Source organism: Ursus americanus, chromosome 16 (genome assembly GCF_024610735.1).
Source record: "Ursus americanus isolate L20-20 chromosome 16, mUrsAme1.1.p, whole genome shotgun sequence".
NCBI classification, from domain to species: Eukaryota; Metazoa; Chordata; class Mammalia; order Carnivora; family Ursidae; genus Ursus; species Ursus americanus.
The window spans coordinates 26,394,443-26,406,676 of record NC_142142.1 but is presented as its reverse complement, the minus strand read 5'-3'; the positions used below and the strand labels follow the sequence as shown (position 1 = coordinate 26,406,676).

The following is a 12,234-nucleotide window of genomic DNA, read 5'->3' as shown; positions in this document are numbered from 1 at the left end:
AATTCAAGGACAAATAGGTAGCACAGTGGATTAATAACAACCAGGAAAGCTTATTAAAGTGAAAAGTACACTCTGGAGATACAAAAGCAGGAGAGAGAGAATGAGAGAATGAGAGAGAGCGTATGGCTGGATTTCTTTTATTTGTTAACTAGGGGTGGAATATTCATTACATTGGGAGGGAAGCAGAGTTTCTAGCTTTTTCTTCCTGATTTGGTTAGAGGTTTCTTTTCATGGCATCTGCCATTTTGGGCCTGTCTGGTTTGATCCAGCTTTTTGTGGAGTGCTGTTAGGATAGGCCTCTGATCTTCCCTAGCTGGCCATGACTTCCTTGATGCTGATCTCTAGGCATCCTGTTAGAACTTAACTGACTGACTACTCTAACAAAAACATTTGGTATGGTGAGTAGTTCATTTAATATAGAAAGATGATCAGATAATGGAGTTGGAAAGAAAAGATTATAATTAGCCTCAGCCTAAGGTTTCTGAACTTTTTATTTGGTGAAGGGAAGATTATAAATGCCTCTATTCATAAGTGTGGTGCTGTAGGTTTGTAAGGAAATAAAGGATAGAACAAATTGAGGTTGAAAAAGGAAGAGGAACAGGAAAAAATGTTAGAAGACCACTGCTATTGGCCGGTGAGAGAAATTCCAGGCTGAACTTCAGTATTGAAGATGGACCCAGATTTGGCACATTTTCTGAGTTATAATCATAGAATATAGTGAAATATCGGATGGAAAAGTTGAGGTAAAAGTATCTGTCAAGGAAAATTATATTTTATATTTTGTTTTGTTTTATTTTGCTTTCCAAGGAAATACATGATGACAAAGCTGTAGGAAAACAGGTAATATTGAAAAAGTAAAAATTATGGGGTGGTATGAAAATAATAAGGTTGAGGGGTCTATAAGATGTCCATATGGGTATGTCGATTAAACACTTAGAGTTTTGGAAGATAAATCCTAGAAATGGGCTACTAATGTTGATAATTAGACAGTAAAGTGTCGACACTGATTGAACATCTAATGCAAGCCAGTAATATCTCATAATTATTTATTTTAATTATTAGTCTGCTATAACCTTAGCAAAAGAGTTTTGATAGAATGGTGTAAATGATATAGAAATAAATGAATATGTGTACCTTGTAGGAATCTGTAGACATATGTATATAAATATGAAATGTGGACTTGGGAAAATAATGTCTATGATATTTGTCTTTTTAATTGGATGGCAAAGGGAGCATATGCCATTTTTTCTAGAGGGGCCATTCTTGTTTTCTGATTATGTCCTCTGGTGACAGATGTCTCCGGAAATAGCGTCCACAAGCTTTGCTCCAAGGCCAAAGGCATCCTGGAGACCCTGACAAATAGGTTAGTAAATTACCATATCTATGGTGATAACTGCAAATCTGAAAGTAATTGATGATGCTACAGTTTGTTGATATTCAAATCCCCAGTCAACAGTATGACTCCCTGAAGAAAGGCCCCTTCGTTGTTATGCATTGTACCAAAATTAATATAATAAAATTCTTTTATCTTTTTGTACTAAATTATAGAATCATCTCTTAAAGTCTAAGAAATCCTTCATTGATCAGTCATTTATACTTACATCTGGGCAATTTACTCTAATTAGAATACATATAGTTATCAAAATAGACATTTTAAAGTTATACATCTTTCATCTATTTGAAGTTTTCAAATGTACTCTTCTCCATGGAAGGCTCTGGGGTGGGGAACTATAGAATGATTTTAATTCAAGCCATTTCCTCCCATGACACACGTGTGTGAATTACAGAAAACTTAACCATGATGTTCTAGGCACCTCAGTTGGTCTTCAATTTTGAAATTACACTCTTAAACAGAGTCACAAAACACCGTTTCATTTCAATGATGTGAAACAAATCCCTCTGTTTCAATTAAGAGCAACTGGAGGGAACAGTGATAACAGAAGTCCACCTCCAAGCAGCATATAACAAGACGATTAAGGGCTCTGGCAGTTAGCCAGACTGCCAGGCTGTTTTTCATGGCTGTTACTTTACTGACAGTACCTTCATGACATTTGTACCTTGACACCAGAAGTGCTAACAGCTGCAGTGCCAGTGGTAGAAAGACAGGAAAGACCTTTTTCAGCTTTAGTTGCTCTCACAGATTGTCAGCACCGTAAGAGAATAGAGTCTGTAAAAACTGACTCTGGCCTGCTACATCCTTTGTGAAGATTTTTGGTATGGTGTCTGAAAAGCAATTTTGTTCAATGACATTGGACTTAGGAAAGGTAAGAGTTTTTCAAGATAGAAGACACATGTGGTAAACGTGTGACAAATGGCAGTAACAAGATTGGTCTGGGAGTTCATGGTTTTGTGAAATGAAATATTTCAACAAAATTCTATGCTCAGGTATTTGCTATGGACAACCCTTTTGACCCCAAACTGAGAAATCCAAAAAAGACTAAAGGACAAAAATTCTAGTTACCTTGAACTTGGATGGTATTCTTAACTAATAGTGACAGTTGCAACACCATGACTCCTAAGTGTCTGCTACTAATGGCAATTTTGGGCTGTCAGGAAATGAAAAAGGTCAGAAGACAAGTGCATGTATGTGAAAAAGGAATTCAAATGATAAAAAGTGAGATGTGGTCTAAGAAAAGTTTATTTTTGGACCCGTGACAGTCTGTCTTGGTGTTTGCAGGGTTATTCTTGGCACATCAGGGTGTCACTAACATTTGGACACACTCTTGAGAATCAAGGCCCCAAAAGGCATATGCTACTGTTTACTATCAGGGTGCCACTATGCATTGATAGTTCTTTTTCATAAATTAAGTTTCTTTCCTATCATTTTAGTGTTGCTACCATTTTGGTCTGAAAAATCTGAATAATTATTTAGCTAACCATAATTAAATTTCCATAATTGGAAGAGCATTTAGGAGATATACAACAATTAACTTTCTATAAAACAATTTCCTATAAATGTATTGATACTAATAGCATATGGGAAGTGTATGTGGATATAGTATATGAGAAGTTTTTGTTAAAAGACTTTATTTCTAATTTAATGATAACAAAGCTGTCTTTGTACTTCTCTGAAAACTCCATATTTCAAAAGCTGAATATAGATCTTTGTCTTATTTATACTTCAAATATTCCATATACCCAATGAAAAATTCTTTAAATAGTATAAAAATCCTCAAGTATGAGAGATATTTGAGAGTAATCTATTAATAACTTTAAATAAATAAAATAAAGGAAACAGGAAAGGGAGAGAAAAAAATTATAATTAAGCATAATCCAATCACTGTGCCTATTAAATTCTGTTTTCTTCATGAACATTCTGATGTCCTGAGGAGGTAACAGAACTATGTGATTTTGTGTAGCTGTTGAGTGACTAGAATTCAGTATGTCCACGCTGAATTCCAGGGTTCTTTCTAATATAATATTCCTGAACATGCTCAGAAAGCTAAAACATCAGAGTATTTTTCTTTTGACACTTCTTTGTGATTCATGTCAAAACTGAAACTTCAACTTGTGTTGAGAAAATATAAATACATTGATTAGATATGATAGAATTGTATCATAGTAATTTTAAAAATGTTTGAGAATTAAGTATATTCTTTTTTATTTTTGTTTTTGTTTGTTTGTTTGCAATTAACTCTCAATTGAGCAATCTGAGTGAAAGAAACCTTGGGAAAAAAGAGCTATGCATCATCCAGAATGTCCACAGGGAAGTCTGCACAATTTTTCCATTTCATTGCTAATGAGTCATTTTCACCTGACTCCTGCTCCCACCACTTCCCACCTTGAAGAGCCAGCTGTCATTTTCCACAGCTGAATGAGTTTGGTACCAGACAGGTGGCACCATGGTGGGGAAGAAATTGTGTCAGTGGGATGTAGTTAATCTGGAATTAGGATGATCCACCTGGTATCATTAAAAATTTTATCATAAATAGTTCAATACAATATAAACAACACTTAAAAGTTAAGGTTTTCAATATCCTTGAAAAGACAAGAATATTTAACATTAATTGAATATTTGAGCAGTCTTCTACACAGTACTAGGCTAATGAAGTCCATTTAGAAATGACAAAAGTTAATATCCTATTTATAGGAAAAGTGGATTGGACTGTGCTATTCTGGATATTTACTTACTCTGTAACCTCCTGTGTGCTGTAGGATCTCTGGAAAAAAAAAAAGTGTCTTGACACCAGTGAAACCAGGTTGAAGCTTAAATGGTTTAATATATTTGGAAATAAGACAAAAGTTAAAGGAGGATGTGAGGTTAAGAAAGTGTGATACTTAGTATTATGTATCAACTTAACTGGGCCACAGGGTGTCCAGACATTTGGTCATTCTAGGTGTGTCTGTGAGGGTGTTTCTGGATGCAATTAACACTGAATCCATAGGCTGAGTAAATTGAGTGCCTTACCTAATGTGAGCGGACATTATCCAATCAATTGGGTGCCTGAATAGAACAGAAAGGCTAACTTTCTAGTGAATAAGAGGGAATTCCTCTTGCCTTCAAGTTCGAACATCAGTTTTTTCCTCTTTTCAGACTTGAACTGAAACATGGGCTCTTCTTGGGTTTGAGACCAAGGCCTGCCAACCTTCAAACTGTAGCTATAACAGTTGACTCTCCTGGTTCTCAGGCCTTCAGAATTAGACTGGGACTATACCCCAGCTCTTCTGCATCTCTAGGTTGCTGACGCCAATGTTGGGACTTATCAGTCTCCGTAATTACATTTCCCATTAGCCCAATTTCTGGTAGTATATTTATATAAATATAAATATATCCTTATTAGTTCTGATTCTCTGGAGAACACTAATAGAGAGATGATATATATATTAAATATATATATTTAAGATGGAGGAGACACATGTATTTAAATAGTGTTAAGAATAATTGCATTGGGTCTCTGAGTAGTAAGGTATGTGATCAGACTAGTGAATTCCATGTCTACTTGTCCACTGATGTACCTCCTTTGTTGTTAAGTGTAGCCATTGGTCCTGTGCAATGTTATACAAGGTCTGTGTCATGGCTCGAACATTTGGTAAACTTCTTTGAGAGTGGTGCTGCTGAGGACCTGAGGGCAAGAAAAAGAAACCCATACCTAAAATATATGTTGATTCTAGTGAGAGAGAATCCCTTCCCCTTCCAAGTTGCAAGGATACCAACATATTTAACTTGCTCAAAAGCAGCTGATTAAAGTCCTCATGGAATAAGGCCAAATTGGTGGCAGTGGGTGAGCTTAGCATAGTTTGTACATTCTATAGTGCTAGTAGTTGGATCAGCTTTATTGAGTGAGCCCTCATGTTGTTGGAGCCATGCTTAACCTCTGTCTTTGACAAGGTTGCCACTCTGTTCATTAGTTCGCATGCTAATAGGGACTGGCTGATAATAGGGACTGGCTTTAGTTAGTTGGCCAAGACATTCTGTGTATTTGTTTGTGTGCTTGTTTGTAATGTTTGTATTTGCTTTGTAATATCTTTTTCTAGTGGATGGTAGAGTACCCAACGCATATATGGTACACATACCTTAACACAATACTACAGACTGGGTGGCTTAAACAACAGAAGTATATTTTCACAATTTTGGAGGCTAGAAGGTCAACGTCAAGGTATTGCTAGGTTTGATTTCTTCTAAGGCACTTTCTTGGCTTGCAGATGACCACCTATTCTCTGTGCCTTCACACGGTTATCACTCTGTCTATGAATGTTTCTGGTTAAAATTTCCTCTTCTTTATAAAAATATTTATTTATTTATTTGAGGGAGTTAGAGAGTGTGTGAGCAGGGGAAGGGGCAGAGGGAGAGGGAAAGAATCTTGAGCAGACTCCCTGCTGAGCTTGGAGCCCAACTTGGGGCTCAATCTCAAGACCTTGAGATCCTGACCTGAGCTGAAACAGAGTCATATGCTCCACTGACTGAGTCACCTAGGTGCCCCATCAAATTCTTATAAGGACACCATTTATGTTGGATTAGGGCCTACCTGAAGATCTCATTTTAATTAATTACTTAAGACCTTATCTCCAAATATGGTTACATTCTGAGGTACTGGGTTTTTTTAAGATTTTATTTATTTATTTAACAGAGAGACAGCCAGCGAGAGAGGGAACACAGGCAGGGGGAGTGGGAGAGGAAGAAGCAGGCTCCCAGCAGAGGAGCCTGATGTGGGGCTCGATCCCAGAATGCCCGGATCACGCCCTGAGCCGAAGGCAGACACTTAATGACTGAGCCATCCAGGCGCCCCTGGGGATTAGGACTTTGACATGAGTTTTGGATGGGCACAATTCAGCCCATAACACCAATTTTCTAATCTTTTTCCTTCTGGCCCCTGAACAATGAATCAAGCCATTTGCCACTGTCCACTGCTTTTTTATGTATTCTTACCTTAAGCTATTTCTCTTTCAATGGAAACTGGATGACCAGGTTCACTATCTCCCGAAAGAATTCCCCCTCCCCCAAATCCCACCCCTCACCCAGGATATATTTCAGAATCAGCTTATCATAATATGTGCTCATTTTCAGGATGCACACACACACTTAAGGATGCCTCATTCCTGAATAGGGATTTTAATATGAATTGAAGTTCTTCAGGTAGACAAGTCAGTCCTAGATACTGTCTTGGAGTTAATATGTTGCCAATATGAATTGAAGTTCTTCAGGTAGACAAGTCAGTCCTAGATACTGTCTTGGAGTTAATATGTTGCCAATAAACAGTAAATATCAATTAAGTTCTAGCTTCCATTTTTTTTAAATGTTAAATTCATGTATTTGTTTTTCTAATCATTGACACATTGGAAATGAAAAATTAAAAGTGGATTCTATTAAAGGCACTCATCCTACAAAAAGTCCTAAAGGATAAACTAAAAGAAACGATACATGTTATATGCATTGGTGAGAATTTGAAATAGCAGAATTTAGGAATGTAGAAGAGAAGAAAATGTCAAGTGATTTTTTAAAACAATTTTAGGCTGTTTATAAGGGCTTTTATTTTCCCTTTGTGCAAACCCAAAATCCATGCATGTTAAAATGACAAAAAATCAGCATTCTCACATAAGATAAATTCATGGTGACCAAAGGTAAGTGAAGCAGGACTGTGAATAATGAGACAACTCACCTCCTTTTGGGTTAAGTCATCTAGGAATTGTGGGTGAGGTTTGATCTACTTTAAAAGAAATGGAGAAAAAAGATAGGTAGGCAAAGGTCATAACCTTTTACAAGGTAGAACTTGAGATACAGCAATGAGCATATGTAAAACGGAGTTTAGAAAGAACTTTCTTGTCTATTATTTCTTGAAACTTTTATTATAATCCTTCGAGTAGACAGAGAATCTGACATCATTATTTCCATTCTAAGGCATTAGCTCAGAAATGCTAAATGATTTTCTCAAAATCCAAGAGTGGCAGAAGCCTAAGGAAATCTGACTGATGACAAATATAAAGTCTCTTCACTACAACACACTGTCTTAAAAGACAGGCATGAGCTTACTGAGAATATACGAGTGACACGTTTTGCTTCTGAGAAGCAAATTGGAAGAGGGAATTTAAAAACAATAAGAACCATAACACTGCCATTCATTATAATTTCTTATTTTGCTATATTAATTCATAATTAAAGGGGGAAATAATAGTGATATTTATTAAATTATTTCATTTAATTTTTTCATAAATTCCATGAACTAGGAAACAAAAATGATGTGCCATGTCTTCACTAAGAGGTAGTGGCAAGAATGGGGACACAGAATTCTGACTCCCAAATAATTCTTCCTAATGAAAGCCCAAACTGAAAGAAACATAACTCTTTACATCCTTAAGCAAGGTTTTGCTGTTTACTCAGGTAACTAACACTCTGCCATAATTTACAAACTTGAGGAGGAAAAAATCAGTTTACTTTCTTCTTTTTTTAATTCTGTGCTCTAAGGAATAGAGTAGAAATGTATAATTGTCACATGTTAAGAAAAGAAGGAAGGGAGAAAGAAGGGAAAAAAAGAAAGGAATTAAGAGGAAGGAATGAAGGAGAAAGGTAGAGATAAAAGAAGTGAAAAGGAAACAAATGTGTAATCCTTCTGTTCATAATTTCTCACAAAAATAGACAACATTTTTACTTGTTAAAAGCACAATGATAGGGCTTTGAAGTGAATTTAGAATATATTATCTGTTTCCTCACATAGTGTTGTGCATGAAGTGTGAAATTTAAAAACAATTAATTTACTGTGACAAAAAAAAGTGATTTCGTGTGCTACAGGGATATTTAGAACTTGGACTTGACAAAATGCAAGGCAGGATTAGAGAGAATCCCTGGTTAACTGATGTGAAATTACTGATATTCCACCATGTGAATTTCAATGTCAATCTCTTGTGGTTCCAACTAATATAAATAAGAACCATAAAGATCCATAATTTTTGGTCATGAAGACTACAAGCAACTGAAATACTTTTTCTAAAGTTTTTATTTAAATTACAGCTGGTTAACACACAGTGGAATATTAGTTTTAGGTATAGAATTTAGTGATTCAACACTTCCATACAACACTCTGTTAATACTAGTACCCTCCTTAACTCATCACCTATTTTAACCCATTCCCCACCTACCTCTTCCCACTAACCTTCAATTTGTTCTCTATAGTTAAGAGTCTGTACCCTGGTTTGCCCCCCCCCCTTTTTAAAGATTTTATTTATTTGTCAGAGAGAGAGCACACACAAGCAGGGGGAGCAGCGGGCAGACGGAGAAGCAGGCTCCCCACTGCACAAGGAGCCCGATGCAGGGCTCAATCCCAGGACCCTGGGACCTGAGCCGAGGGTAGATATTTAACTGACTGAGCCACCCAGGCATCCCTCTTTTTTTTTTTTCATATGTTCATCTGTTTTGTTTCTTAAATTCCACATATGAGTGAAATCATACTATATTCGTCTTTCTCTGATTGACTTACTTCTCTTAGCATACTGCTCCCTAGTTCCATCCATGTCATGGCAAATGGCAAGATTTCATTCTTTTGTTATGGCTGAATAATATACTGTTGTATATATAGACCACCCCTTCTTTATCCATTCCTCAGTCCATGGACATTTTATAATGCTGCTATAAACATCAGGGTATATGTATCCCTTAGAAAAACAGTATTTTTGTATCCTTTGGGTAAATACCTTGTAGTGCAATTGCTGGATCATAGGGTAGTGTTTTTGACTTTTTAAGGAACCTTCATATTGTTTTCCAGAGTGGCTGCACCAGTTTGCATTCCCACCAACAGTGCACGAGGGTTTCTTTTTCTTTTTATTCTTGCCAACACTTGTTATTTCTTATGTTTTTGATTTTAGCTATTCTGACAGGTATGAGGTGGTATCTTATTGTGGTTTTGATTTGTATTTCCCTGAGATGAGTGATGTTGAGTATCTATCTTATTATGTGTCTGTATGTCTTCTTTGGAGATATATCTGTTCATGTTTTCTGCTCATTTTTTAACTGGATTATTTGTTTTTTAGGTATTAAATTTTATAAGTTTTAAAATATTTTGCATACAAACCCTCTATCAGATCCGTCATTTACAAATATCTTCTCCATTGAATAGCCTTTTAGTTTTGCTTATTTTTTTCCTTCACCGTGCAGAAGCTTTTTATCTTGATGAAGTCCCAATCATTTATTTTTTGCTTTTATTTCCCCTGCCTCAGGAGACATATCTAGTAAGAAATTTCTATGGCCAATGTCAAAGAGGTTACTGCTTGTGTTCTCTTCTAGGATTTTCATGGTTTCCTGTCTCACATTTATGTCTTTCATCCATTATTTTTGTGTATGGTGTAAGGAAGTGATCCAGTTTCATTCTTTTGCATATTGCTGTCCAGTTTTCCCAACACCACTTGTTGAAGAGACTGTCTTTTTTCCATTGGATATTCTTTTCTGCTTTGTCAAAGATTAATTGAACATATAGTTAAGGGTTTATTTCTGGGTTTTCTATTTTGTTCTATTGATCTATGTGCTATGTTTGTGCAGTACCATACTGTCTTGATCACTATAGCTTTGTAATATACCTTGAAGTCCAGAATTGTGATGCCTCCAGCTTTACTTTTTTTTTTTTTTCAAGGTAGCTTTGGGTATTCAGGGTCTTTTGTGGTTCCATACAAATTTTAGGCTTTATTTACCCAGCTCTGTGAAAAATGCTAGTGATGTTTTGATAGGCATTGCATAAAATATGTAAATTGCTTTGGGTAGTATAAACATTTTAACAATATTTGTTCTTCCAATCCATGAGCATGTAATTTCTTTCCATTTCTTTGTGTCATCTTTATTTATTTTTTATTTTTATTTTTTTTTCTTTGTGTCATCTTTAATTTCTTTCATCAGTCTTTTATAGTTTGCAGAGTACAGATCTTTTACCTCTTTGGTTAGTTTTATTCCTAGGTATCTTATGGTTTTTGGTGTGATTGTAAATGGGAATGAATCTTTGATTTCTCTTTGTGCTCCTGCATTATTGGTGTATGGAAATGCCGCAGATTTCTGTACATTGATTTACATCTTGCAACTTTACTGAACCCATTTTCAAGTCTAGCAATTCTTTGGTGGAGTCTTTTGGGTTTTCTGGATGGAGCATAATGTCATCTGCAAATAGTGAAAGTTTGACTTCTTCTTTGCCAATTTGGAGGCCTTCTATTTCTTTTTGTTGTCTGATTGTTGAGGCTAGGACTTCTAGTACTATGTTAAATAACGGTTGTTAGAATGGACATCCCTGTATTCTTTCTGACTAGAGAGGAAGTTTTTTTTCCATTAAAAATGATATTACCTGTGGGTTTTTCATATATGACCTTTATGATACTGAGGTATGTTCCCTCTATCCCTACTTTGTTGAGGTTTTTTATCATGAAGGGATGTTGTACTTTGTGAAATGTTTTTTCTTCATCTGTTGAGAGGATCATATAGCTCTATCCTATTTTTATTAATGTGGTGTATCATGTTGATTGATTTGCAAATATGGAACTACCCTTGTAGCCCAGGAATAAATCCCACTTGATTGTGGTGAATGATTCTTTTAATGTACCTTTGGATTCAATTTGTTAGTATTTTGTTGAAAATTTTTGTATTCGTGCTCATCAGGGATATTGACCTGTAGTTCTCTTTTTTAGTGGAGTTTTTCGTTTTAGAATCACAGTAATGCTGACCTCATAGGATGAGTTTGGAAATGTTCCTTCCGTTTCTATTTTTTAGAATAATTTGAGAATAGGTATTAACTCTTTATTTTTTTTTAAAGATTTTATTTATTTATTCGACAGAGATAGAGACAGCCAGCGAGAGAGGGAACACAAGCAGGGGGAGCGGGAGAGGAAGAAGCAGGCTCATAGCGGAGGAGCCTGATGTGGGGCTCGATCCCATAACGCTGGGATCACACCCTGAGCCGAAGGCAGACGCTTAACCGCTGTGCCACCCAGGCGCCCCAGTATTAACTCTTTAAAAATTTTGTAGAACTCACCTGGGAAGCCATTTGGCCCTGGACTTTTCTTTTTTGGGAGATTTTTTATTACCGATTCAATTTCTTTCCTGGTTATCAGTCTGTTCAAGTTTTCTATATCTTCCAGTTTCAATTTTAGTAGATTATGTATGTCTAGGAATTTATCCATTTCTCCCAGGTTGTCCAATTTGTTAGCATATAGTTTTTCATAATATTCTCTTATAATCCTTTGTATTTCTGTATTGCTATTTCTGCTCTCTCATTTGTGATTTTATTTATTTGGGTACTTTCTCTTTTCTTTTTGATAACTCTGGCTAGGGGTTTATCAGTTTAATTAATTTTTTTCAAAGAATCAGCTCCTGGTTTCATTGATATGTTCCACTATTTTTGTTTTGTTTTGCTTTGTCTTTGAGTTTTTATATCATTTATTTCTGCTCCAATCTTTATTATTTTTTTCTTCTTCTGGCTTCAGGCTTCATTTGTTGCTCTTTCTCTAGCTCCTTTAGATGTAAGGTTGGGTTGTTCATTTGAGATTGTTCTTGATTCCTGTAGTAGGCCTGTATTGCTATATGTGTCCCTCTTGTGACCATTTTTGCTGCATCCCCCAATTTTTTTACCATTTTGTTTTCATTTTCATTTGTTTCCATATATTTTTTCATTCTTCTTTAATTTCCTGGTTGACCCATTCATTCTTTAGTAGGATTTTCTTTAACCACCATGTATTTGTGGTCTTTCCAATGTTTTTTTCTTGTGATTGACTTCAAGTTTCATAGCATTGTGGTCAGAAAAGATGCATGATATCATCTCAGTCTTTTTGTAC

The 12,234-nt window shown here is 35.8% G+C and overlaps 1 protein-coding gene across 5 annotated transcripts in view; it reads left to right on the top strand.

Annotated features, from left to right (window-relative positions):
- The window catches only part of CNTN5 (contactin 5), a 1,325,220-nt gene that overhangs the window by 301,332 nt on the left and 1,011,654 nt on the right, over positions 1-12,234 (top strand). Inside the window, exon 2 of one of the 5 annotated variants that reach the window (XM_045790824.2) lies at positions 1,294-1,363. The exons of the other annotated variants lie outside the window; for them this stretch is intronic. The gene's annotated coding sequence lies outside the window, so the exon portion shown is untranslated. The remainder of the gene's footprint in view (positions 1-1,293; positions 1,364-12,234) is intronic. 5 annotated transcript variants of the gene reach the window in all.